Consider the following 27886-nt stretch of genomic DNA (forward strand, 5'->3'; position numbering starts at 1 on the left):
GAGCTTTGTGCCAGGTAGGAGTTTCTCATGAGTAGTTACTGTGAGAATAACTTTGCATACTAAGTGTCACCGGCTGGAGCTGTGTAATCAGCAACCTGAACATATGCTGCCCCTCACCTAAGGAAAGTACTTCACTTTTTCTTTGAAAGTGGGAGGAGAGAAAATTGGCTCCATCTGAAGGTAAAAGGTCCCAGAGATGCTTGATACAGACCTGAAATGGCAAGATATAATTTTCTGTAACCAAATACCCTGAATAAAGATCAAAATCAGGAATCAGGATCCTAAACTGAGTGTTTGTTACATGGGAAAAGGTGTCCCTTGTGCCTACTAGCTGGGATATATGGTCTGTGACACCCCCCCCCCCCCCCCCCCCCCCCCCCCGCTCCTGTAAATCATCTGGCTGTGGTCTTGCTCTTGCTCATAAGGAAACAGGCTCTAGGATTTGGGCCGTCTTCTGCCTCCAAAGGCTTAGACCTTCACCATCCCGGTGCCCCCGACTCTTCTGGAGGGAGGGGTGTCACGTTGCCCTCTGTGCAACATCCTCATGGCACTTGCTGAGGCCCTGAGTACAGCACGGGACTCTTCCACAATGTAATAAGGACCACTGCATGTTACAAGAAAGCCTGGCCAAAGAGCACATTTTTTTTCCATCCAGTTAACTAATCACTTCTAAGAAATACTGTACTTTTCTGACATTTAAAATTGTGGGTGATGTGCAAGCACTGTGCACCCAGCAGCTTTTGGAATAGGTAGTGGCACATACTAGAAATATGTACACGTGGGTCATGTCTATGACTCAGGAAACTAGCATTTAAATACCTCATTTATTTCACTATCTCATTTCTTTGAAAAATCCATAGATGCTTTGATACACCAGGGAGAAAAGCTTCTGAACAGGGAATAATTCTTGAGGCTACATATTGGTTTTAAAAAAAATAAAATTTCCAGCACATAATGGGAAATTTCTCAAATGAAAACATTAGGGAATATAGACAGAATTATTTCCAATAGGGATTGGTTAACCAAAACATCCTTAAAGGAACACGGCAGTGGGCTGCACATTGTAATTAATTATTTTTTTTCTTAAATGAAAAGGGGGAAAAAAGTCCTTTCACTTGGTCAAAACCAATAGGCAAATGATTTTTCTCCCTATTTTGGAATAGGGTTTGACTTACTGTGAGTATGATAGACATCAGACTGGAAGCTTTTATGCAGTTTGTGAAACGGGCCTTAGCTGCAGAAGGTCAATTCCATGTCCCAGATTCTCCTGAGCTTAATGTTTGACACAAGCCCATCTGTACCAGGATTCGCTTCAAGGCATGCTGATGTGAGTGGCACGATTGCAATTTTTTAAAGAGACAGAATTCAAAAATGTCCTGAAGGCCTAAAAAAAGTGAAAGCACTATTTGAATAAAAATCCCTCACAAATAATTGTTCATAGTAAATTACCTGGTTAATATTCAGACTTCTGTTGTGTGGGTGTTTTTTCCCTATGTGATGTAGTATTTTAATGTTCCTCAGAAAAATATAAAAATAGAAAGACCTGCTTTGACTTTCTACTGTAACTCCAGCGTCATTGGAGAACACATTTTTCCTTCAGATGATGGTACCAGGATATGGCCTGTCTCTACACTTGTTTCTGCATTTGCATTTTTAAAGCTTCGAAGGCAGTCTTCTGATGCTGACAAACACCACCAGAAAGAGAGGATAAATTAGGACTTCTAATGGCATATTATAAAGTGCTGAAAATAAATCTGAGTTGAAAATACAACATAGACTGTTGGAAAAGGAGGAAACATCTGACCATAAAATTAATATGGAAGAGAGAAGCTGAGCAAAAGCCAAACTCATAGGCCTTCTGTGATGAAAACCATGCTTCCAAACCAAGTTGAGACAGTAAGGATGTCAGGGACATGGGAAGGCCTTTGACAAACTGGAACTATTCTTAAACTTCCCTGACTTTTCCTGTTTTGTTTAGACTGTCAACAGGTAGAAGCTTCTTTTTAAACCTCTACAAAAGAAATACACCAAATATCCATGATAATTTTCTAATTTCAATATTTTGTATTATACAGCAGGAGTGAATGCTGGGAAACTTGCTAGGAGCCAACATGGACACCTGAGATTCATATTTAAAAAAAAAAAATCATCGTATTTCTTTGGAATTAGTCATAGCAGCTGGCAGAAGATCTGTTAGAGATCTGTACAGATCTGTTAGAGATCATTTCTCTATAACGGGAGACTCAGATGAGTCTCCACAGGCTCAGATGAAGGATGGACTAGCTTTATATTCCTGTGTAGATGCATGGTCCCCTTTAGTATCCAGCTGTAGGAATCTGGATCTTCTTCCAAGTCTGTAGGGGAAGGGAAATTCCACAGAGCTGCAAACTGTGTTGAAGGAGCGGTGGAGGGCTGTGAGACTATGTAATCAATTTTCTTGTATTCACGGTGTTGCTGCTGGGTTGTTTGAGTCAAACTTAAGCTAGTTAATGGCTCTGTTTGTTTATACATGTAGTTTTAAGATTGTCAACGCTGCCTAGAGTGTGAGATGAGTGTTCTTTTGTTATAAAACATTATGAATTCAAATAAATTTCACATAGCTTTGTCTTTGCCCTCTTGTTACAAATAAAGAGAATTTAAAGGTTATTTATATTTTACTGCTCGGCAAGCTGGATTTGGCCACCCACAATAGATCTGACATACATACAGTGAACCATCACAAATCATGGTTACTTTATCCAACTCCACTGTTATGTGAGGTTTTGCTTGCTTAAGACTATCAAACTTGCATGATGAGTTGAACTTAAGATGCCAGAAATGTCAGGGCCTTCATAGTTGAACATAAATCTAGGGACTGAGTAATGGTTTATGTTCAAGGTAACTAAATATAAAACTGGCACAGCAGGTCATGCAAATTCTACATTTTTACCTGCTAAAGAAGAAATACTTCTGCTAAGAGAAACAGTTCTATTTAGATGAATTGTTCAGTGGTATTCTCTCTTACATCCAAAAAATCAAATGCTGAACATGTTTTGCGGTGGGCGATCCCCCTTGAGATTTTCTAGGAATTAAGGAATGGGTCGTCTGGGGTTTTTTTTTTTTGTCAATAGTACCAAAAGTAGTTGGAATTTAATTCTGTGGGAAGCTACTGCAGACATTGAAGAGTAAGTTGTACATAAAGGAGGATGTAGCCCCAAAAGCAGCGTGAGTAACACATTTGAATCGTGAACTCTATTGTAGAGCTGAGTAATAAAGCAGTGTGAAGCACAATGCCTTGAAAACTACGTGCCTTAAATCTAAGGGGTTTTGCTTTGTGGAAAAACCACACTTTTAGTTTCCGGCTGTCTTTGAGAGAGAACAGGTAGCTGGCTACTTGTTTGTCAGGCTGGACCAGAAATACTTTGCATTGATGACTTGCAGTACGTGGCCTTGATGTGGTGTAGCATTGTCAGTAGAATTGTTTTACTTCCAGCAACTATAGTGCCAGGCCTGCAGTTCTTATTTTACTTTATTTTAAGAGTGTTTTAATCACAGGCATGAATCTCCCTCTCTCCAGAGCACAGAAGTCTAATGTTTATTCAAAGAATTATGACAAAGGAAGAGTGAGATGATTTTTGTTCTTGAGAAAAGAAGCTATTAAACTATTTCAGTCTGTTTAATCAATAATAGTTTTATTTCCTGTAACTACAGAAATCATAATGAGGAAATGAGTATTTATCCTAGAATGTATTTAATATTAAATCTCATTGCTGTAGTTTGATTCTACCAAGGCAGACCTTCCAAAGGACAAACCTTAATTATTTTCCTGTCATTTTATTTCAGACAAGCACAATACCATTTCTCATAAACTTCCCCCCCCCCCAAGATCATTTTTAATAAAATCTAATTTTGATTTCATACACTGTAGAGTGACTTGCATTTAAACAGTATCTTTCATTGAAGTCTTCAAAGCCTGTTTATTGATAGAGCAAAGGCATGAGTTTCACTATACCCCTCTGTGGTTGGAGGATATTACTAGGTCATTTCTATAGCTGGGGGAGTTGGCAAATGTCACAAAAACGATAAAGCGTTGAGATGGTCACTGCTTAGTCATCTGGCTGTCTAGCAGAATGTGTAGTCCAGAATTAGGTGTGAAGGCTTCCCACAAATCAGAAGTAGATGTCTTAGCTTCCTACAAAAAATAAGAATTCTAACAGTAGAACACTAGTTATTTATTAAAAGAAACTAGATAGGGGTTGTTATGTTATGTCACTAGATATTTGGGAAGGTTAGGTGCTTTTTTCCCCCACTTGTAGGTGTTTTGCTTTGGGTTTTTTTTTGTTTGTTTGTTTGTTTTGGGCACTCCGGTGGATTTGGATAGCTTTCTTTGAAAGAATGAAGATAAATTGGTTCTACATGAGGGCTAGAGAAGTGAATTTCTCCTTTTTATCTTGAATTAGACCTAAGAAAAATAACTGAACCCCTGCCTTGTGTGAGTGGTTCTCTCAGACTTCTGATGTCACTATTTTGGGTTAAATTTTTAGTGAAACTACAGCACAATGCTCCTATGTACCAGGTAAGTTCTCTAAACACTAGGTAAAAGTCACGTTCACTGTCTCCTTCAGGTCAGCAAATAACAACTAAATTGTGCTAAGGAGAAGAGTTTAAACAGAAGGTAATGTATTCTCCCTATGTGCATGGGGCAGGAGGGATAACATGAACTTCTGACTCTTCCTCAAAACTATCTGGAGCAGAGCTCGCTCTGTTTTGTGTGCTCTGCGAAGACCAGAAAGATCCTGGAATATGAATAGAAGACAACCTATTTTCTAGATACTGATGTGTCTTGGGCATGTGATGGGTACAGAGCAAGCAGCTGAAGTGCTTTTGGAAGAACACAGCAGCTCTGAGGTTGGAGAACTTGGTTTTTACAGGATTAGGCAACAGCTGAGGAAAGTTTCTGGAGAGATGTATATTGGAGTAGTTACCTTTTTGGGGGACAAAAACAGTCAAACGGTGACTTTCCAAAGGTTCATTCTGCAAATTAATAATAGCTAATAGCAATGTCAGAAAGAGGAGCCAGGATAACTGTGTGCCCTTCCGTAACTATTGACACCTTTTAAAGATGATACTGCGCTGAGAAATGGAGCCTTTCCTTGCAGTGCTTTAAGACCTGCCTCATCAAAATACACAAACAAGTGTTTAATCTGAGGTGTTGGCAGTGAATCTCTCTATCGCTTTTCACAATTGCTATCGTGATGGATTCGAGTCCGCAAAGCCAGACTCCCGCTGAGCACTTCTTTGTGTCACAAGATGGCAGTGCAGAGCAGTTTTGCAAATACAGCCCTTTGTAATGGTTGAAGGGCAAATTTTTCCTGGAGAAGTTTGTGATTTCTCGGTGACTCTTCAGAAGTTAGGTTTTCCTCAGAATCAGCCCTGAGAACTGGAAAACTTGAAAACTTCCTACAGTTACAGCATGAAGTTACGCTTTCTTGAAATTATTCTTATGCAAGTCTATTTTTAAAAAATCGCAATAGGCAGTATTTTACAGGTATGTTGAAGACAGGAAAAAGACCCAGCAGAAATTCAGCAGTAATGGCAGTGGAAAAATCTAGCCAATATCACCAGAGTAAGCAATAAGTCCCTATATCGATTTACTCGATTAGAGTTGTCAACTGAATGTATCTTTATTTATTCATTTCTGTGGGGCTGATATATCATCTTGAACCGGTATTAAAATGCTGGGACTTAACATCAGTGGATTCAGGCAGCTTAAGACCAAGAGGTACAAAGAGAAGTTGGAGAAACTGTTGTAGCTGAATTGCCAGAAGGGAATGCAGACCAGATCATCTCTAGAAGATGAGGAACTAGAATTGCTGCAACAAAGCGTGTAACAGAAATAGCAGATTTTACTTGCAAAATTTTTGGCGGGCTCCAGTATAAAAGGTTACCGAACACTGTTAGGCAAGTCCCTACTCTTCCTCAGGGGACGGAGGGACTGACAGAGAAGGCTTTTCTCTTTGCTACAGACCTTGCTCTGTCAAAACCACTCAAAACAACAGGACCGAAGAATTAATTCAAACCCGCTAAGATTAAGATTGGTGGCTATAGTTAGGGACCACTACGTGAGACCTTTAATGCTAGGCAATCTCACTGGCTGATTACACTAAGCTCAAAGGTGACATCCTCTAACAGCATACTCATGTTCAAATTTTTGGCTCCCCTCTCTGTATGCTGCAGTTGGCAACACAAATGATCCACAGGGAAGAAACGAGTGTCCGTGGGGGGCTGCAGGAACAAGCCCCCCTAGCTGCTGCCTCTCCGCTGGCGGGTCCTACCACTTGCTTTCTCTCCCCACTCTGCCTCCTCTCCTCTCTCCCTCTGTTGTGGCATGGGAGATGCATGGCAGAATTTGCTCGTAATCTGGAGAAATATATTTGTAGATGATTCTGCCTATTTGCTAATTTGTGACATTTACAATGTTGAAGAGCAGCACTCTTGGGCACATATTGACATTTAATTAGTGAAATTATGGTGTGTTGGCTAGATCTAAATATCAATTTATTAAGGTAATATGTGGGTAATTTATCATGTAATGTATGTTCCATACTAGATTTAAAAATGAAAAAGAATAAAAATAATAATAACTTAAAAAACACTCAAAAAATGGGTGAGCTACCATATGGCTAGCTACTGTAGCATAATAGAATAACAAGTATAGTTAATTATGTCAAGCAAGAATGTGTTAGAGAATCCATTTAAATAATCACAGACCACACTGTAATCACCAGTATCTGTTTACAGATACTTTGCATGGATTTCCCGTTCACGCATTCCTCTACTTGGGATCCTCTGTGCAAATCAGCTGTAAGTCAAAAAGCTTTAGAATGGCTCAGTGTTAACAAAATAAACCTATTCGAGAGTGTTAAATAAAGCTTGGCAAATGACTGTGGCTATTTGCTATACACCCAGTTGAGCTCATCAATTCAACATGTGTCCAAGCTCTTTTCACTAAATAAGGTCAAAATTCTGCACTCCATTCGGCGCTGTGTTCAGTGTGTGTCCTGACATCAGTGGAAGCCCTCTGTACGATGCAGCCATAGACTGTGCAATTGATACTGAGCTGCTTGAGCTGGAGACTTCTACAAAGGGGGAAGTGTCTCGTTTCCCAGAGACAGCCAGTATGTTGGCCTATCTTCTACAATCTAGCCAGGCAACGAGCTAATCAAGCTAGGAGTAGCAAGAGGGACAAGAAAGTGGGAAGCTGTAGCAAAGCACAAGCTGGATGGCATAGGCTAAATGCCTGCTGAACAGCTTTTCTGTGATTGTAAATGAAAGAGCAGTTTCTCTCAATGGTGGGTCTATTTAAGCAAAACAAACTTACTTGAGTGCTGCTCTCTAGGGGTCAGATCATTTAGAAAATGAGTGATGCTGGTGAGAGTTGAAGACATCAGAGTGTTGAGTGCTAGCACGTCATAAAACTGAGCTGAAAATAGATTGTAGGTAGCGACAGATTCCATTAATCCACACCAACAACCTTATCCCTTGTATGCTTTAATTAGTGTTGCAGAGCAACCAAATAATTCCGTTCAAGTAAGCACCCAGAAGTCTTGTTGATTATCTGAACTACAGCTGCATCTGCAAAACTGGGCTGGAAGTCTCCAGGGGACATGCTTTTCATTAGATTTCTAATATTTCCCTTTACTAGTCAGGCTGGAAAGATGAGAGCATCCTGCCCTTGCTCCTGGTCCCAGCCAGAGCCAAGAAATAAGAGAAGCATGTGAAAATTAAAGGGGTGTGTGGAAGAATAACGAAGTCCCTCTTACCAAACCTTAAAAACATTTAATGTTGGATTTCATGAAAGAAAAAGGATCGATCCATCCTGTATTTATCTGCTTAGGTTCAGCCATTCCTAGGACTTTGCTAACATCAACAGGCTCATCACCAGAGAGATGTGCTCATTTCTCACCAATGACCTTGCTAAATGTTAAACTTTTTATACTCTCTTCGGCAGCAGATGGCTTCTCTTTCTAATTGCAGTGTTGTCAACTGCATCAGTAAACATAATACAGATTATAAACAGATACTTGGGATTAGGATAGTCTGAGTATATTAACGCTATTTGGAAGGGGTATGGCCAAGTAAACAAATTATCAGCATATTTCATAGAGGCCATCCAACCAACAAAGAGATCTGTAACCAAGAGGATGATCTGCATGAAGAGATTTAAACTAATGTATGTACTTTACTTAAAATTAGCTTGGAAACTTCACTTGAAAGAGGGCTTAATGATTTCATTTTCTGACGTACAACTAATCCTACATGTCAGAGCTGAGTAAACCAGCTCTGCTTGATGTAAATTGCCAGCTTGATCTGCTGCTACTAATATGTAGACACCCTGAAGGACATTATATCTAAGTTATAATTTTTCTTTCTTTGCATCTGACTGGCTAATATAATGAATGGTGTTAACATTTCCCTTTTTTTATTCCATTTTCTCATTTTACACAGCTCACCTGCTGTCCACTTAATTTTCCCGTTGGTTTGGATACTCTACTTGGGCAAGACTGTCTCTTTCTCAGAGGGAAAGGAAAGTCCCTTGATCTCTCTCACTATGATTCAAAGAACAAAGTTGTCATTCCCCTCCCTAAGGTTGTGGGTTGATCACCTTTGGTTTCATCAGGCATAGTGTCCAGTAGTACCTTTGTGTGTAAAAGGCATGCATATACTCCCTCAGTTTTGTTTGACTTGAGAAACCCAGTTAACATGAAAGGGCTGGCATAGAAAACTGAGGGAAGAATGGCAAGAAGAGTTTTCCCTTTTACTTTTTGTAAGGTAAATCTATTCTCCTGACTAAATGAACCTGAGAGCTTATGCAAAGCTTATTTTTAATCAGCGTCAGGGACCAAAGTGAACTAAGAATTGACTGTGTGTGTCAGTCAAATGTGCTGGATCTGAAGGTGCTAGAAAAAGTAACATTTCCACTCCTAACCTTCCCTGGCACCTCCTTTAGTCAGCACCCAGTTTAAAGAAGGAAATTCACCCTGTGATATAAATTTTAGTAATAAATTTTCTCTTGTGGGGTGGTTTTGATCATAACATTTAGTGAAAAGAAAATCAGATGCAAGATATAGAAAACATACTGCTATGCGCATTTACTTTTGGCAAGAAATTTATATTATGCACTTGGCAAAACAAATTATAATAAATGGCCACCTATGTCTTTATCCTATACTCTTATTAATCTTATGCCTCTGCAGCCACTGTATGCATGCTAGAGATTTGTAAGGAGACTCTGCAGCAACTGAAATCATGAAGATTAACTGAGATATTAGTGTGAAATCAAACTGATGTTGATTAGTAACTGCAGCATCTGGAATAAGCGTGGAGTTGGACTGGGAGAGAGCAGGAGGTTTGTTTGGTATTCTCCCAGCGTTATAATTGTTGGGATGCATTTTTCAGTCCTATTAAGAGGCAAATGCCTTGATGAGATTTTGTCTTTAGGAAGCTTTGGGCCAGAAAGAGGAGTTTAATCGATTTCTGCCCAATCAAAATCTGGCCATTTGAACCAAGAAATCTAGTTGCACTACACAGGGGATAAATTTTGACTTGCTCTGTAAAGCTTGGCTTGCTGCTTTTAACAACATTTTACAATATTTGGTTCTCTCTCCAGAGTTTCTCAAAATGCTTCTGTCTGGGACGCAATGTGCACATAGCATGCATTAAGGCACTATATTCTATTTTAATCCCTAGATAGCACAACTGCAACATGAATGATACTGTTGATTCTAACTAATGCTAGGCAGAGTGAGTTTCTGAATGTATGAACTGACTTAATGAAACCTTAACCAAGAAAATATGGGGAGGAAACCAGGTGAGGCTGGCAGCATTTTATACTTCATCTCAGGTGGGCTGTCAGAGAAAATAGGTGCCCATCTCCCAACAGGTGTCCCCTTCCAAAGTTTTAGACTCTATATTTTTGGGCTACTCCCAAAATACCCAGCTGTGTCATGCTTGGAGTTAGACCTGAAAGCAGCCCAAACTGGCTCACGTCCTCCTGTAGAAGGAAAGGTGCAGGTACAGCAGGTAAACCAGTCTGCAAGCATCGAGTTCTGCACACTCTGAGCACTACATGTTGCACAGAGCTTCATGTAACAGTACGAATAACATTTGTGGGTCCTGATTTGTAAGCCAAGAGCTCTGCTTCCCAGAAATACTATGCAATCACTATGGGCATGAAACAAATAAGATTACTTCACTGGCATGGGTTGGTATACCCACAGCATATACTGTTAGATTTCTTCCTGTAGAAGAAAGTTAGTTCCGAGGTATTTGTGGTCTTTGGAAGGGGAAAAGGGGAATTAGATGTTATATGTTGTGTTGTTTTGTATTGTTTTTGTTTTGAGGCCAAAAGTGGTCATTATAATAATTTAATCAGATCTTCTGCATAAGTCAAGCCAAAGAATCCAGCCACTAATAGCTGCATCAAACTTGCAGCTTCTGGTTGGGTTATATTTTAGAAACACATCCAGAAAAAATGATATGTTTTTGGAAATGGCTTACCATCTGGAAGTTGGGAGGACAGTACAGACAGCATGTGTTAGGGGGGAATAGATTAAAGGAATAGATTAAACTACTACTTTTTTTTTTCTTTTTTATTTTTTATAAACTTCCAAACTTTGAAATATACTTAGATATAGATAGGCAACTCATTGTTTTACAAATAAGCTGAGCGCTGCATTTATAAATTAATCAAGGTTTCTGCGATCCTGGATCTAGGGTGGTCTGCCTTTCAGGGGGGATGTGCCTGTGTGATATTCTGATGTCTGATGGGGAATGAACACATGCTATAAGCCATAGTAGAAATGCTGTTTCCTCTACCCAGGTTCTTATCTATCTACCTAGCTTCTTATCTATCTACCTATCTATCTATCTATTTCTATTAATACTTAAAGATATGAAGCATATGTACCTCCTACCTGCTAGGCTCTCTCCCCAAAATGAGTACATACGTTAAACTTTCGGGGGCAAGAAGTACTAAAGGCATAGGTATTTGCATGCAACTGCTCCTGCATGCTCTCTCTCGCACACAGTGTGATAAACGGTAGCTAGTGCAGTAACAAATGCTATAGACTTGGTAGGATTAGCTCCAAGTATTCAGTGATCACCAGAAACTAGGTTAAAACTCAGGATTTATTTTTATTTTAATTTAGGAGAAGAATACATTTTTCTAGCTAGTTTTTGAGCTTAAATAGGTGACATATGTTCCCCTTTGTTCTAGAACAACAAATGCTAAATTACTCTTGGTTAAAAATGAAAAAAAAATTAAAAGCTGAGATCCTTCTAACCTAAACTGCTGTAGCAGTTTTTTAAGGAAAACATTAAAATAATGCATGAGCCGGCAACAGTCCGGTTTAGGACAGAAAGTGAGAAACCATTTAGTGTCCCACATGTTACAGATGATAATTGTCTCAAAAGCATCTATTTTCACCTTCAGAAAAAGATGAGAGCTTTCATGTATTCAGAGGAAAGAGACATCAAAGAGCATTAGTATCACAGTTCAGGTAAATGAGCGTATTTGTTCTCTTGTTCAGAGATTGTGCTTGTAAACAGCAGCCCACAGAAGCAGTTTGCTACACCTTTCCAGCAGATGAATACCTTTCTTGTTTAATGGATTCTAGGTTGATTGAAGTTGAACAACCCTGAATTTCCAAGGTTGCTTTAATTTCTGATGACCTTCAAGGAACGCCACATAGCAGGAACATAGTATTTATGTCACCTGTAATAGGTATCTTTTTAATAGTTTGGTCGTTCCCCAGAGTCAGTGGCATTCTTGCCATTGACTATGTTTGAAGCTTCAGTGAACCCTAATTTTTCTGGCTGCTGAGTTAAAGAAATCACCTGGGGGGAATTGGGAAGCATCTCCCTTATCTGCAAGTGGACAGAACAATACCATCATCGCTCAGATAGTGCAAAGCTAGTAGCTCTGAAGTGGCTGCTTTGCAGAAAAAGTCCTTTTCTTCCTCATCTCATATAAGAGTAAAAATAAGTGCATGGACCATAAAATGGAATTATGCACAGGGTTAGTAGTTTGTTCACTTCCAATAAGTTCACTTATTGGAAAGGAAAACTTGGAATGAACTTGCCTTTTCGTTGTTTTTTTAATTGTTGTTGTTGGGTTTTGGTTTTAAGTCTCCAGTTACACATTTTAAGATTTTCTTGTAAAATGACTCAAATGTTGTTTCATAACATTTAACTCCTAGTGTGAAATTTTCTTAATCCAGCAGGATGGCTGCTGTAGCTGTGCTCCCTTCCCCTGCTATGGCGAAGGGGTTAAAGTCCTAGTGCCAATTCTCTTATTTGCAACAGTGGTCAAATTGCAGCTTGTCACTTGAAGGCATTCTGCAAAATTGATTATTCTGTTAATATCCTCAGCCCACATGATGTAAATGCCCTGGACAGTATAATATATTGATTCATTATTCTGCTGAGAGGCAGCTACTGTCTCCCAGAAATTTTTGTTACTGCAACCTGGATCTATATTGAAGGAAACTTTTATGGACATTATTTACACTATTGCTAGCACAGGAATGGTCAGTGAAATACAGGCAAGCAACCTATTTTCAGCGCACTCTGCCTAAGCATCAGCATGAGAGTCCTAGGATATGGGTATGTGTATACTGTTAAATAAAAGATAGAGAGAGGGTTCTTGCCCTGACCCTCTGATTCCCAGTGCTCCTTGATTACTCACTCTCTTGCCGGCTCTGGTTTGGACTGTTCCAGTTAGCTGTTGCAAACAACTGTGTGATTCAGTGGGTTCATCCTGCACAGGGTGGGTGGAAGTCAGAAAGTGCCTCTTTGCCTTGGGTCAATCCCTGATCGTGCTCTATTTAGCAGTTTATTTATAGCCAGTATCCCAAGACCCAATTGACTCTGGGTTCTCCAAAATTGACTCTAGGTAAGTATGAAGATGGAGTTAAATTCTCTGCTGACTGCTACAGCTTACCTAAAGAAACTAGCATACAAAACAATAAAAAGACAGTTCTGTCTGCATTAAAGTAAGACTGCCTGGAAACATGCTGGTTGGTGACACCTCCTGTAAAATTATGAACTAATTAATCTTGTGGCATCCATGTGAAAAATGTGTCCTGAATTAAGAAACTCATCTAACCCAATTACTTTTTTGCGTTTTGACTAAGGACTTAAATAACTAGTTATGATACCCAAATTCAGTTTACAAATGGCCAGAGTTGTAGAACAGTGCTAAATTTAAATTCTAACCCTATTTCTCAGGGTGTTTTTTAAATAGCTTTTCAGTGAAGGTAACTATAATGAAGCTGTAAAACTTTGTATTTTGTGAGCTTAGTATATTGCCTATAATCCTAAGGTCGCATTAACCCATAATCTTTCAACATTCAAATGCTATTTTCTTTAAATAGGTTTATAGGAAAGTAAGTACCTGGCAGTCACAAAGAAATTTGCTTTGAAGTGGGTTTTTTGCTGATCCGCTTCACAGCAAGGTACATCCTTTCTTCTCAACTTTATTGTTGTCACCACGTTAACTTATGCAAAGCAAATATAGGGTGTACGCAGCAGCTAAGTTTCATTAGCATGTCAGGCAATGTAATATGCTTATATTTTTGGCATAAAACATTTTTTCAGGTTGAAAAGCAAGTTTGGGCAGGTTCAGATGCTAGCCAAACTGTGGATCATGAGCCTTGGATGCTAGACAAACTGTGGACTGTGAGCTATGGCTAAGGGCCAACCTACAGTAGATGGTCACTGTGGTGGAGGTCCAGACACCGAGGTTGGGAATGTGGGCAGTGATATTTTGATCCAGCAGACAGGATCTTCTCACTCACTGCCTAATGCAGTCCCTCATGGAGCAAGGTGTTTTGGAAGCTCCTTCCTTGGGATATGGAGGATTCCACAAGCTCCTTGTGCTTGTGCACTGGATGTTGTTATGCTCCACTCTAGTATCCTCCATGCAGCCCGGTTTGTGCATCCTAACCAGTAAACTGAAGCACAGTCCTGCAAGCCTTCTCCCTGCAGGGTTTATGTGGAAGTCGGCAGGCTTTGCTTGTTGTGAGTTTGCTGGCTTGGAACATCAGAAAACAAAAAGCAGTTTATGAATACCATGCAAATTATGTCATACAAAAGTGACTAGTAACCAGATGATTCACTGCAAATGCATTGGTAGGTTTGGTGTTTGTCTATTTTTTTTTTTCCAGCTGAGCTGAGAGAGGGTTTATTGTAGGAGCCTGAGAATTGCTCACATCCGAGAGATTTTTGGATCATGTCTGCTCTTCCAAGTACGTGGCTTAGCAGTGGAACAGGAGATGAGGCATTCCACCTCCTGAGAGCTGTTCACGTTTCTGTTACTGTGCTCTTGTAGTTGTGGAACAGTCATTTGTCATGTCATCTTTCCCTATGATTACAGTGACAATGATCATTACTGGCTACAGATTTGCTGGGGAGTAGGAGGGAAGGATAAAAAGGGGTTAAATTTTCTGTTTAACATTCCTCTGCCATACTGTTAGGAACATACACAATTCCAGCTAGAGATCTGCTTTCTCCTGCTCCTCACTCTAGAGAAGATGGGGTTATGCATAGGATTTTGGTTTCTCACCCCATTGGCAACCTCCCTCTGTAACATCACCTGTCCCCTGTGCTGTTCTGGAAATCTCTAGTGCCAGACGAGGGAGCAGCAATCTCATATCTTATCATATCATAGCTGCAGTTTCCTGCCCTCACTTTCCTGTGGTCAGTGCCACTTCAGGGGGTGGCATGTCACTTGATCATTTGATGTGAGAGGAAAGTTTTTGGAAATCTGAGATTTCTGGAGAAAGGCAGAGCAGCCTTGGGGAAGGAAAATGAGGTTAAGGTCCCTCTAGTGCTGTGGGTGCTGATGACGTTATGTCAAGAGGCCCTGTGGTATGTCCTCTATGTCCAGTATGAGCCATTGCAATGGATGAATCTCTTCTACCTTACAGTGAACATTGAACATCACTGTCATGGGTGACAGCTAATGACAGCCCGTAGGGGAGTTTTACTGGGCTTTATTTAAGAACTGTCAAGGTTCTTAAATAAACTTTCAGCTTTTAAAAACTTAAAAAAAACAAAACAAACAAACAACCCCCCCCAAAAAAAAACCCGACCCCCAAAACCCCAACACCAAAACCAACACAAACTTTTACACAAGCTTTTACCCTCCTTGATTTTCTTTCTTACTCACATGGTCCCCCCATCAGTGTTACATTCACTGGGTCTCAACTTCCCTTCCCCGTGGGGAGGTTGCTGTTGGTCTGGGAAGGTTGGGCAGAAAGTCATGGTGCTTCATGCTGTGCTGCTGCTTCCAGTTGCCAGTCTTAGGTGTTACTGGCCAACTCCCCTGGGCCTCTCCCAGCATTTGTCTCCACACAGCTCATTGATCTCCTGGATCTTCCACCACTTCTAGGATCTTCCTCCAGCCAGGATCTTCACCTTCTTCTTTCCAGGCCCTCTTCTTCTCTCCAAGACCACTGTTTCTCTATAGGAACTCTTCTTTTTTGACTTCTTTCTGAAACCATACATTCCTGATTGTCCCAATCTAAACAGTGTGTGTGAAGAAGCACAATGTGTGGTCAGCCTCCTAACTGGTGGTTCTGTCTCATGTCTCTTTCTTGATTGAAGGATTTGGGATGTGCCACTTCAGTTTAGTCCAGGTATTTTCACAATCTACAACAGGCTGCCTTTGTTGCAGCTAGCAAATATCAGGCTGCCACTGGAGATTCAAAAGTTCGGTTTTGGGCATTCACCCACCCAGCCACCAACACAAACTCAACTACCTGCTGCCTGTTAGCGTTCACAATTTAAGCTATTTTTTTAACCTATGACAGTTACTCACTTAGACTTGTATCCAACCTTACCACCTAGCAACTGAAGTAATTGTAGGTGCAAAGTTAGTGAAGATGAGCAGGGAGAAGGACGGACAGAGGGCAGATTCTGCATTAATGTCATCCAGTTCGGCACATGTGCACTGCAACAAACCGTGCGATGCCAGGCAAGATCCACAGAGACATGCCTTTCCTCCAGATCATGACTGATGTGTCCTAGCTAGCATCTGTATATTTTGGAGAGATGCTAGTAAATGCAAAGAATCTACTACCCAGAGCCAGTTTTCTGTTTTCACTTTCCACCCTTTGGATTTCTCCTGTTGTCTCCTTGATGATAGAAGCCTCCAATATTAAAAACTGGTTTCCTCTGTCACTTTGGTCTGGCAGCTGCAACCTGCTTGGTAGTATGTATTGTCAGACTGCTCAGGTGTTTTATTTCTGCCATTGAGAAATATGTGGCACGAGTCAGAATTTGAATTGGCAAATAAATTGATTTCTTCTGTATTCTTAGTGGGGTGGTGGTTGGTTGTTTGGGTTTTTTTATTCTGTTGGTGGAAAAAGAGCCAGTTCCAGAAGCGATATTGTTGGTTGCAGGGCTTAGGCTGGGTCCTGGCAGCAGATGCAGTGGAGGAAGCAATGCTTCTGAAGGAAAAGGAGAAACCCACAGAATGAACCATATATAAAACCTTAGTTACTACTGTTGTAAGCCACTGACGTATTTAGTTGCTGAATCTGAAATTAAATGTGAGTGGCATATCACATGAAGAACAAAGAAGTCCACCATTATCTCTTAACCATAATGGAAATTTACAGACAAACTATAGGCTTTTACGTGGTCATGTGGTAAAACACAACTTCATTTTTGGATTAGCCTGGGGACAGCTGATGCTAACTTACATGTCACTAAGGTGGCTCAGCAACGATCGCTTTTTCTAAATGCCAATTAAATTTGTTAGGCCAGAGATTGTTCATTTTGCATAGAGGGCTATTTTACAGTTATTCCACCTCTGATTATGTAATTGGTCAGTATTACAAAGACTGGCAATGGTCTTTCCATCTCTTACTAACACAACTCCTCCTTTTTCCTCCTCCATACAGAACCCTATTGCTTTGGGTTCTTGTTCTGACCTTTTATATTGCTTCAGTTAGGCAAGCTATGAAAATATATGCCTTATTTCCAGCACTTCTGCATGAAATGCATTAAAAATTCTTTCTGTGACTTCAATGTCAGTGTGGTAGTAAAGATCCTACAGGGAAATTAATGGAAATGTTCCACTGTGCTCTGGGCAGATGGTATGGGTGTATATAGGAAAAACAAATTCCTGTCCCTGGTTAGCACCTGCTGTACCCAAAGGATAATAATTTCTTTGCAAGTAATGGGAAAGAATGACTTTCTTTATTCTCCAGCTTTTTGAATTGCATTTTTCTCCTCATAAACTCCCTTCAGAAAGCATGCAGGTAAATAATTAGAATTGCAGCTTTGTAATATGTTCCTTGAAGACATTCTTAGAATTAAGATGACACATGGTGATTTGTGGTGATTAGTGTATAGATGAAGCCATAGATGTTCCACTGCCCTTCAAAATGTAGTTCAAAGTAAACTTCGACATTTTCTCAGTTCTGACAAAGTCGGGACCAGCCATTAGAACCTCAAGATGCGCTACTCTTAATGCAGGGTAACAGCAATGGCCTGATCCTTAATGGCAATGTGTTTCTGAGAGTTCGTGTTTCTAAAGCATTTTGAATACATGTGCTCCGTAGGTGCTTTAGAAATTAAGAATAGCTGAAATTCAGAGCATTGAGGTTCCTCCACCTTGAAAAGGACCAGATTGTGAATGCCCATATTTCTGACTCTCTGCACTGATTTCGGTGAACTTTGGAACAAACTTTTCCAGATCACGCTGACTCGGATGTTAATTCTGTTCAGTAGTTTCACACATCCTAGTCTACCTAGAGATGGCTCCTTCTGTGGCAAACCATATGTACAGGTGACTGACTTAGAAAGTAATCAGAGATTCCCTGATGCTAGCTCAGTATGTTACAGTGCTCTTGACTTGGTGCCACAGAGGTGGTCAAACTGCAAATTTCTTAACTAGTTTTGAAGTCAGAGAACTTTTGGATTGGGAGCATTCCAGAGGTGCACTTACTGCCAGATGTTTTGATCCTCATCCTTTTCTTATCTGGAGGAGCTGGGGGGGGGAGCTTACCTTGAGGGCTTCAGTGACAATACAATAGATGTGATCTCTCATATTTCTGACTGTGCAGCCTATTTCGGATAGACTGAAACAGTAGTCTTGGCTTTATTGTACATTCAATTTAATTAAAGGAAATAAGCCAAACATCTGGTTTGAAATTCTAAGGAAGAATGATAGATCTTAGCCTTGTTTTAAAAATGGTAGCAATATCTCTCATCCAAAGAACAATTGTCTAGTAGTTACGCTGATAGTATTGAAAATTGTGGCAAGTCTCAGAATAAACTCTTGGAAGCCCCTGCCCATGAACGCACTTGTTTTTCTGCACAAGATCCAGTATTTTAGCTTTTCAGCCTGGCATCATTAATAACTACTTTTGAGTGTGACAAGGCTTGCATTATATATCATGCAGAAAACACTGGAGAAAGTCAAACGATGTGGCAGGTTTGGCTATAGTGGGTCTAGCAATGTGAGTAAATGGAAATCAGAATTAAATGCTAATAAATGGATTAGCACAAGGTTTTTGTTTTAGTATGTTCTACATTTATTGAAAAGTTTGGGTAAGTGATCAGCATAAAACCCTCGGTGAAGTACTGAGCCTCTGCTGCAACAGCAGCTGTTGTATTTGAATGGATTCCCAGGATCCACACCAGGCAGCCTATTTATTGTCCAGTTTACATGGGTTATGTCCTGATAGAAGCAAATTTTATGGGACTCAAACCACATTTCCAAGCATATCTTGGACTGAATAGATGCTTGTTGTGTGGGGAAACTAGTGCTTCATCAACAATGCTGTAAAGCTGCTCTGGACATTTCTTACTCTCATTTCAGAGCTCTTGCTGCTAAGTGGCAACAAGCAGCAGCAAAGAGAGCTTGAAAGTGTTTTAATCCCCTGAATACTTTATTGATTCTGGAGCGACAGAAGCCACCAACCACCACACTCTGTCATGGCTTTTCAGTTCATCCTTGGTTTTTGCACAGATGTTCAGATTAGAGAGGATGCTCCTTATGCTCCATTGCTCTTACTAACAAGAAGCTGTGGACACAACATCTAAGGACACTTGGGTCTGGAGTTTTAACTCAAACTTGATATGAAACAACTTCTAAACTCCCACACACAATCTTTTTCTGAAACTGCTGCTACTGTGAGCCAGGAGTAAAGATAGCTTATTATTTAGGATGCTATCAGGCCTGTCAGTTTACAGGTTTATCAGCTTCTGTTGACTATATGCCCAAATGCTACTGCATAAGAAAAAAGTTTACTCAAACAGCTCCTATTTAATTTTGCTTGGATGATTTCTGCCGCTGATGGTATCACAGAGCTGCTTCAGTTGAGGAGGGTGACATAGGATTCCTGTTGCAAGTTTTATGGAAATCAGAGTTTGGAGACATTTCCCCTGGTGAGGTAAACATACCATTATACTGCTTTTGCAAAAACAAGCTTTGGTCTAACAGGCCACTTTCTGTCCAGCAGGGAAAGGGAGTCTTGGAGCTGCAGCTCCAGAGGAAGTGATAAACTGGGAAAGCAAGTTGGCGAGCAAAATAAACTGCTGTCTTGAACAGTGCTTTGATACCTGGGGAGAGGTCAGGGTGTGGGGAGGACAGGAGGCAGGAAGAGGGAGGGAGGGAGAAGAAAGCCAGAGGGTGAGGGGTGTAAAGGGGAAGGCAGCATCTTGAAGAAGTACAGGCTGAGGCATGATCTTGCTGAAACTGGTAGCTCTGTGTACAAAAGACACTATGTGTGTAGTTAGATCTCCTGTTGAGTGGAGAGGTCTATCTTCACCTGGGCAGCTTCTGAGCAATGAAAGCCTGGCATCAGTAATAAGATAATGAAGCACTTGCTCCACCTGTGCTTGACAACCAGGTTAGCGTATGGTCATTTCTTTGTGAAAGTGCTGCTTGACCAGATAGCAATGAATTATGACCAATAATATAGATTTATTAGTCTTTCTGTCTTTGCCAGGACTGGGTTATTTGTTCCTGCTGCCAGATCTGCAGATACCTTCCCAACAGCTGAATGCCCCCAGTAACTTTGTTCAGATCCCCAGGCATTTTGTAGAAGAAATGTAGTTTACTTTAAGTTTGCAGTGCTGTCATTTTAAATGAGCATGTAACTTAAAAACACACTCAATGATTTTCCAGTCATGCCAGCTGTAAACACCAGACTAGTAGTGGGTTGATTTAGTGTTCTTGGTACCAGTGCCCAGCTCCAGTTTTTGAAATCAAGAGTTATATAAAGAACCAAAAAATTATTTTAGAAGGCATGGGAATATGTAACATTTCAGGACTGATTAAATTGAAAATATAGTGCAAAAGCTGAAGGAGTTAGAGATGGGAAAGTTTCTAAACAAAAGAGAATATAGGAAATATAGAAGTTCCCATACTTCAAGCATTCCATATGCATTGTTCCTCCCTTATTAATTTGCTTTTAACAATCTCTTATTATGGGTTTAGTCTTAATCTTTGGATTTCCTTTTGAGACCCTATTCCCAGTTTGAACGGTTTCAAATCTGTACTCAAATCAAAGATGAGCACAAAATGTACTTTGGTTTGTATACAAGTGTTCTCCTCTTTGGTTAATCATTTCAGTGTGAGGGGAGAGGGGAGCGGCTGGTTTGTTTTATTTTTATGAATGCAGTACCCATGAAAACACAAGATTTAACTACTTAGGACTCTGGTTCCAGTGCAGTGGTGGAAGCACTTGGACTTTAACTCTAGTTATGGCTCATTAAGGGTAAAGGAATTAACATTCCGTTTCATGGGGGGATCTTGCTTTTTCTGTGCCTTGGTTGCTATTTCCAAAAGAGACAGGTTAGTAGTTCCTGTCTCATAGGGAAGCACCAAAGTAATGCATAATGGTTTAGGGTACCCAGGTAGCTGAAGCATGAGAGCGGCAAAAGTACCATGGACTCTAGGCTAGGGTTAAGGCTAAGAGTAGTCAGAGGCTTCTATTTCAGGGCTTTTTGGCTCTGACCCTACTCTGTGTTAGAATATATTGTATGGTGCTGCACCCAGCCTAATCCTTTTCTGGGACAAAAATATCTGTGAAGATGCTACAGACCGTGTCTGGACTGTATGTAATTACATGCTGACTTGGAAAGAAAAGATTGCATTTCTCCTTCCAGGGAGTCCTCAGTTGTAGGAGCAGAGAAGTAAATCTGCTCATGTTCAGGCTGAAATTATTGAGGACTTTTGTTAGAAAAGGAAACCTGTCTTCTCCATGGTGGCTGGGAAAGGGAGTGGGAGCTCTCTATGATCGGGGCTGTTCTTCTCAACCATCTGGCCGAGGTGGTGACTAAGACAAAAATATCTGAGAAGAACAATGAAGAGGAGACTGAGGTGGCCTGAAAGGTGGGCCTTCACATGATGGCATGAAGCAGAGGGAAAAGAAAATTGAGGCTGACTGTCAAGAAACAGATTCCAAATAGAAATTGTGGAAATGCTTCTTGCTTGAGTGATTTAATGATGGAGCATGCTGCTGCCTGTTTTGTGGAGGCAGGAAATTGGTGTCTGTCTATGGAGGTGAGTCAGGGATGGTTGATTTGCTCAACAGTATTTCATTAGGGTGTGCTTAAAAAGAAATAATTGTAGGTTTTATATAGCTTTTATCTCTTCCTTCTAAAGATGTTATTTCAGAAAAGCCCAGAGTCTAGGGTGCATGGGGAATAAAGATGACTTTGAGTATCTATTTCATGTTAAAATTTGTATAGGTGTTCTGAAGGTCATGGAAGCTATATGGTGCCAAAAGCAAGATCTGTAATTGGGCACTTGCCCATCTCTCCACCCCCACATCCCTTAACCTGCCTTACATGAACAGTGGAGCAGATTTGAGGGGAGTAGTGGAGGATTCTGCTTTTTCTGGCCTAGGGTGACTACTGCCTGTGTGCAGAGTCTTTCTCCTGCTGCACAGTGGCTACTGGTTCTCTCTCATCCCTGCTCAGATGGACCCTTTAGCATCACCCAGGGGACGGCGTGAAGCGTACTTGCCATACAAGCATAAAACCACAGTGGATTTTCCTTCTTTAGCTTGACTTGAGCTGTTGAGCCATGAGAGAATTGCTGGAGAACATTTGGCTCTGTGTTTTCCTCATAGTGTTTCTTTAACAACTTGAGAATGACCCAGTGTCAGGACACAGAGGGGCGGAAGTTATTCTATATCCTCTGGCCTGCAAGGTTAGTACTGAATTAACAAAGTTTGGCTTTGTGTGTAACTACGTACAGCAATTATGTGCTGCTAGCTCTGCATGATTCCTCCATGTGTTGTAACAGCCACAGGTTATAAATAAATAAATAAATGGCTTAAACTGCTGTGAAATTGTCCTTTGATACAGTTATAGACGCAGCATTGGAGAGCTTGTGTAAAATGCTGCTTTTTTTTTTTTTTTCAAACCAGAGTATACCTGACTCCCCAGCAATTCTTTTTTCCAAAACTATTCAAAGATACTGTAAACACAATGGTACTTTAATCTTCGTGAAAATGACCTATGTGAAAAATCTGCTTGAATTAGACTAGTGTTTCTTTTGTTGGGGAGGAGCGGAAAATTTTCCCAATATTCTCTCTCTAACCGTTTAAATGTGTGTGTCTGTGTGTATAAATTCATAATTGTATATATTTATATATTCATACATATGAATATATAAAAATTATATGTATATAAAACCACTACGTAAAGCACTTGAATGTCACTATTACTCAGCAGTGCTCTCTTGTTTCTCTGTATTTCAGTTATTTAGTTCTGCAACATTTTATCCCCCCAGTCTGCCTTCTGAATGGGAGTGCATTGGGATCCACTTAGTTGACTTACCTGTAGTTATCTCTTTAGACATTTGTAATTTAATCCCCAAACACTGGAGGAGTGCAATTAAATTGCAGAACTGCAGATCACTACTGGCCAGAAGCCAGACCACATTTCAGGTGAGTTCATCACAGATTAAAATGTAAAGGCGAGCTGGTCCAATCCACAGCTGGATGTTAAAACCTCCAAGGAACACCCAGCTGCTGAGGAAAGTGGTGTTGATGGTTTAACGTGTGTCTTTCTACACTTAGAGTTGCTGCAGTTCAATGTGCTCGAGATGCTATTTCTTACTAAATGTTAAACTGAAGTTTTTTTCTGACATCAACAGCTGACTATGTGCTTCCAGCTGAAACAGTTTTTGGTTAGCTGAAGGCAAGCCATAGCCAAAGCAAAACAAATAGAAATATGTATTTTGTAAGATGCTGTATCTTACAAAATGGTAAGGTGTTCAGGTTCTTCTTTAATATTAAGGAGGCAGAATGGGGAAAACAAAGCTACAGCAGTTATATAGCTACATCCATGATATCGATCTCTCAGGGTAGTTATTTGCAGCCTGTACTCCAGCCAAACTCCGATCAGATAGTTCCATTGGGTCTCTGTGAATTCTATATGTACTTTGCACCATCTGAATTCACCACCTAGTCCCTGCTGTTATCCTCATCTACTCTCTAGCATTTATCATGCTTCACTGAAACAGCTTCACAAAAGCAAATGAAGAGATTTGTATGTATGAGAGAGTGTTTTGACAGCAAAAGATTGATGAGCCTGACTTCTTATTTTGTACATGTGTGGCAACCCTTCATTTCACTGGCTTTGTCACTGTTTCTCATCTCTCCAGAGAACTTTGCTGACTGTCTCATTAGACTGCCTTAGCAGAATTACTTTCTGGGCTCTTCATACTGTAGAAACCATGGAGTAAAATGTGACTGTTGAAAGTGAGATATAGTAGATCGCAGAGGTGCAGCATGAATTGTGTATGTGAAAAGGAAAATCCTGTCAAGGTAGCTACCCTTTTTGAGGCTGCCAAGAGAAAAAAGCAAGCTGCAGTTCAACCAGTCATCTACACTCCTCATCTCAATTACTAGCCCTCTGCTTTCGGGACCACACCAGAAAACAGCCTCTACAACTCCCCCTCAATGTGGTGAGTGCTGCCTCAGGTAGTAGAGCATGAGTGACAGAAGCTTAATCTATTTTCTTCACCAGCTTTTCTTATTCACACACTGACTAGACATGACCTCAGTTGCCATTTGGAAACTGGTGAGATGACAATTCACTGTGGCCTTTTGCTGTCATTAAATCCTTCCCATTCCTTTTACAAAGTCAATCTGATGCAAAGCAAGTCTGATGCGGACACTTTTCTCATTTCTCGATTTCTGTCTCTGTGGCCAGAGCAAACGTTTCTCCTTCTGATGCCCTCTAAGTACATAAAGTCCAGCTCAGTTTTCAAAGCAGAGTTAAACCAGCTCAGTTGTTCAGAGATGTATTGTGTACCTTGATTTGATTTGCTTTATCTTCTGTTTGCATTTTCTTCTTTTAAAAAGCAAGAGGCCATGACAAGCTTAAGTTATGGCTCGCTGCTCAGCTGGAAGTATCTCAGCTTATTTTTTCTGCTGCCTTTACTTAATCTGATTTGTGGAATTGGTTGCAACTTGAGATAACTGGCTCTTTTTCCCAGCTGTAGAGCAAATTATCTTTGTGACCCCCATATCCTCTTGATTGCTCTTTGAAATGTGCATAGGGGCTCTTATCCATCTCATCATACAGTGACTGGCTCTGTGACATCTCTTGTATTCCTAGAAAAATGGGTGCCTTGTTCTTACTATTAATATGTATTATAATGCAGATTGTCAACCTTCTATGAGCTGATTAAATCCAACCAAATAACTGTGTTGGACTTGTCCATAGTGCCTGTGAAAACAACTAATCTGGCATGCCACCATGCTTAGACTGACTATATGTCATCTCACTGAAGACCTCTAGCTTGCAGAAACTCTCCACTGCCAGGTGTATAGGGAGCTATGTTCCAAACAAGAAAACCTACCCGGGGGAAAGGGTTTACAGTCATAAAGCTGGGTCTTAGGAAAGGTAGTAGGAATGGCAACAAAGGGTAAATGGAATTAAATACTAAGCTTTTCTTTTCTCCATATGTAAGTACTCCTGGCAGTAGATTATCCGGTTTCTTTCTCATCCACTGGGGAAGATGTCCCACTGGTAACAGTCCCTTGTGGTGTGTTGCCTCACTCATGCATCCAGTCTTAGTTGTGGTGCGGATCAGTAGGGTGCCATTTATCCCTGACTTGTTTGCAGTTTAGGCTCATTCCCTGTTGATCCTTTTGTGTGGCTTTGCCTGTGAATTCCCCCATCTAAGTCCTTACGGCTGAAGTTGTATGTCTATTTAGAAAGGAGTGCAAGCTTCATGGAGAGTGACAGAGGGCTCTGAAACTGTGTTTCTTTTGGTAGGGTGGTAAGGGGATCAAAATTCACATCAAAATTCACATTAGCATTGCTAATGTCTGTTAAAGAACTCTTGGAGTTAGTTATGTGTTCTTGCGCTGTGGACCTCAGACATGTACCTCTATTCAGCATTGCCTCTGGGCTACCACACATGGACTTCCTCACTTGGCTAGAGGGGGTTTTGGACTACAAAAAGGCTTATTTGTGGCTCAGATTTTGTCCTCAAGCTTCTATCCCCCAGCTTTAACATGGTAACATTTAAGTGTTTAAGGCACCCTTGCAGGATCTTACTCGGTTTACTTTTAAATCCATTATTTCTTTTGCATCTTGCCAATTTTTTTCTTCTGTGATGCAATTCCCTCATCCCATTTCCTCCCCTGCTTAACTTTCACACAGTCTGTGTACTGAGTGCTTTGAGTGTAGAGGCCTGTGGTTCACTACGTAAGATGTTGAAAATTTTTCTAGCTTGTTACAGGACCATCTGCTGTATAGATGCCATATATTACCATTTTGGATACTAATAAAAATATGATCTTCACTTCCATCTTGGAAGATAACCACCTACCTTATTGCTAGCAGGAGGTGTGTGAACCTCCTGTAATGTGCAGCACTCTGGGGTTTGCCCATGTCCAGACCGACAAATGGATGTCACTGGGCTTTGGACCAGTTTGTAACAGAGGGAACTGTCTGCTGGGCACCCCAGAGTTTGCCGACATTGGTAAGAGGAGCGTTTGGTCTGTAGGGTTTTGGTGGTTGGCCACCTGCCCGATAGGAACGCTGTGCCACTAGGTGTTAGTGCTGCTCAGACGTACCGACTGGTGGGGACAGCTATTGGCAGGGGGTTCCCAGAAGAAAAGTGGCAATTTTAAATTCATGAACACTTTTCAGCTGTAAACTGATCTGACAAAGTAATGTAACCTTGTCTTCTCATTTGTTCGACTGTGGAAATGAGTCCATGTAAAAACCACTTAAAGGTGTGCTTGGGGGTCCATAAAATTTGTGTCTTACACGTTTTTCAACCTAAGTGTACTCTTTTTAATACACTAGCAATATACTGTGCCTCAGAAAGATGTGGATATAGTTTTTCGCTTTACATTTTGAAAACCCTATGAAATTTGGAAGAGATATTCTGAATCTTCAAAATGCATAACTAGTTAAATCTAGGTGGATATATCTGTAAGTTTGTTTTCTCAGGTAACATAATTTAAGAAACAAATTATACAGAATATTATTGTGTCCCTCAATTTTATTTTATGACTTGTTCTAAGTTATTAATATATCCAGGAGCTACACTGGCAAATATTCAAATATTTGTTCAGGGAATCTCAATGAACTATCTAAAATGAAGGGTGATCCTTCCTCTCTTTCCATTTTCTCCAATAGGCTATTTCACATATTTCAGATTACATAAAATGGGAAAATCCTCTTCTTTCGGGTTGCTTTATTGACTTCTTTGGGTGCATACCAGAGATAGATTGTTCCAATGTATTCTTTGCTGTGAACCAGCTCTGAAAGCAGTCAGCAAAAGGACATGTGGGAATGTGCATGGGTTTTTCTGCATTTTTAAAAAATTAATCTTGTGGGCGAAAAGACCACTCTACTTTGTTTAACATTTTTTGGCAAAAAACAAAGGCACCTTAAGGCCTGAGACTGTTTATCAAGAAGCGCCAGTTTTCTTTTCCCCTTTCTAGGCACTGCCAAGAACACTTGACTGTTCCCTTCTACACCCCCTCTGGATCCAGTCCATCCATGCAGTGCTCCATTGTCTCTTTTTACTAATAATATATACAGTGAAACTTGTTTTCTTAATCTACTCTGATATCCTATTCTCTGAAGGTAGCAAGATTTGAATTTATATGGTCTGCTGAGCTCCACTGCATTGCCTTCCTCTGCAAAGGTTGCAAGCAGGCTGTTTACCCACCTTCTTCCTCCCTGTGGTTCATCCTCCCTTCTCGTTCCAGCAGTTGTTTCCCAGAAGGCAGCTCCATGACCCAAAGACAGTAGGGGAGTGCTCTGCGGCAGCCAGCAATGCCACTGCAACTGAGGTCCCAAAGGGAAAGACATAGCCATTTTAGGTCGTTCCCACCATCCAGCAAAAAAGCTTTTTCTTGACCGATCGTTTTCTTCAGGGCTTGCCTTTTCTGCTCTCTTTCTAAAGCCTTTTTCTTAAAATCGGGAACTGACCTGTTGACCCTAGTCCCGCCATCATGATCGTTTTATCTTTCTGAGCTATTTTGTGCTACTTCAGCGGTGCAAAATAATCTCCACAGTTGCTCAAACAGCTACTGGAGAAAGGGGTTGGTTAAGTTAGGAGTATGGAAATTTTCTGACCTGGACTTCGAACTCTGCTTAGTTTACATGTTTGCTGGCATGTAAATCCAGATATCAGTATTGCTTGACCTGGATCTTGCTACAGAATTTAGATCTGAAAAGGATCCAAATTTGAGGGATGTTCAGACCTAGGTCAGATCAGCTCACGGGAGATACACGTTCCAGCTGTAACATTTGAAACTTTGTTTATATTCCAATTACTTTCCATGGTTTTGAACCCTTCTCTGACAATAATAAAAGTCCAGCAAAAGGACACTGGAAC

At 40.5% G+C, this 27886-nt stretch overlaps 1 long non-coding RNA gene across 1 annotated transcript; it reads right to left on the reverse strand.

Annotated features, from left to right (window-relative positions):
* On the reverse strand, positions 1–27567 carry LOC115352579. The gene is made up of 3 exons (XR_003927190.1): positions 27215–27567; positions 1176–1384; positions 1–211 (listed from the first exon to the last, which is right to left on the reverse strand). It is a non-coding gene; the product is annotated as an uncharacterized LOC115352579 (long non-coding RNA).
* Between the last annotated feature and the right edge of the window lie 319 nt (positions 27568–27886).

This window comes from Aquila chrysaetos, chromosome 17, assembly GCF_900496995.4.
Source record: "Aquila chrysaetos chrysaetos chromosome 17, bAquChr1.4, whole genome shotgun sequence".
Classification (NCBI taxonomy): Eukaryota; Metazoa; Chordata; class Aves; order Accipitriformes; family Accipitridae; genus Aquila; species Aquila chrysaetos.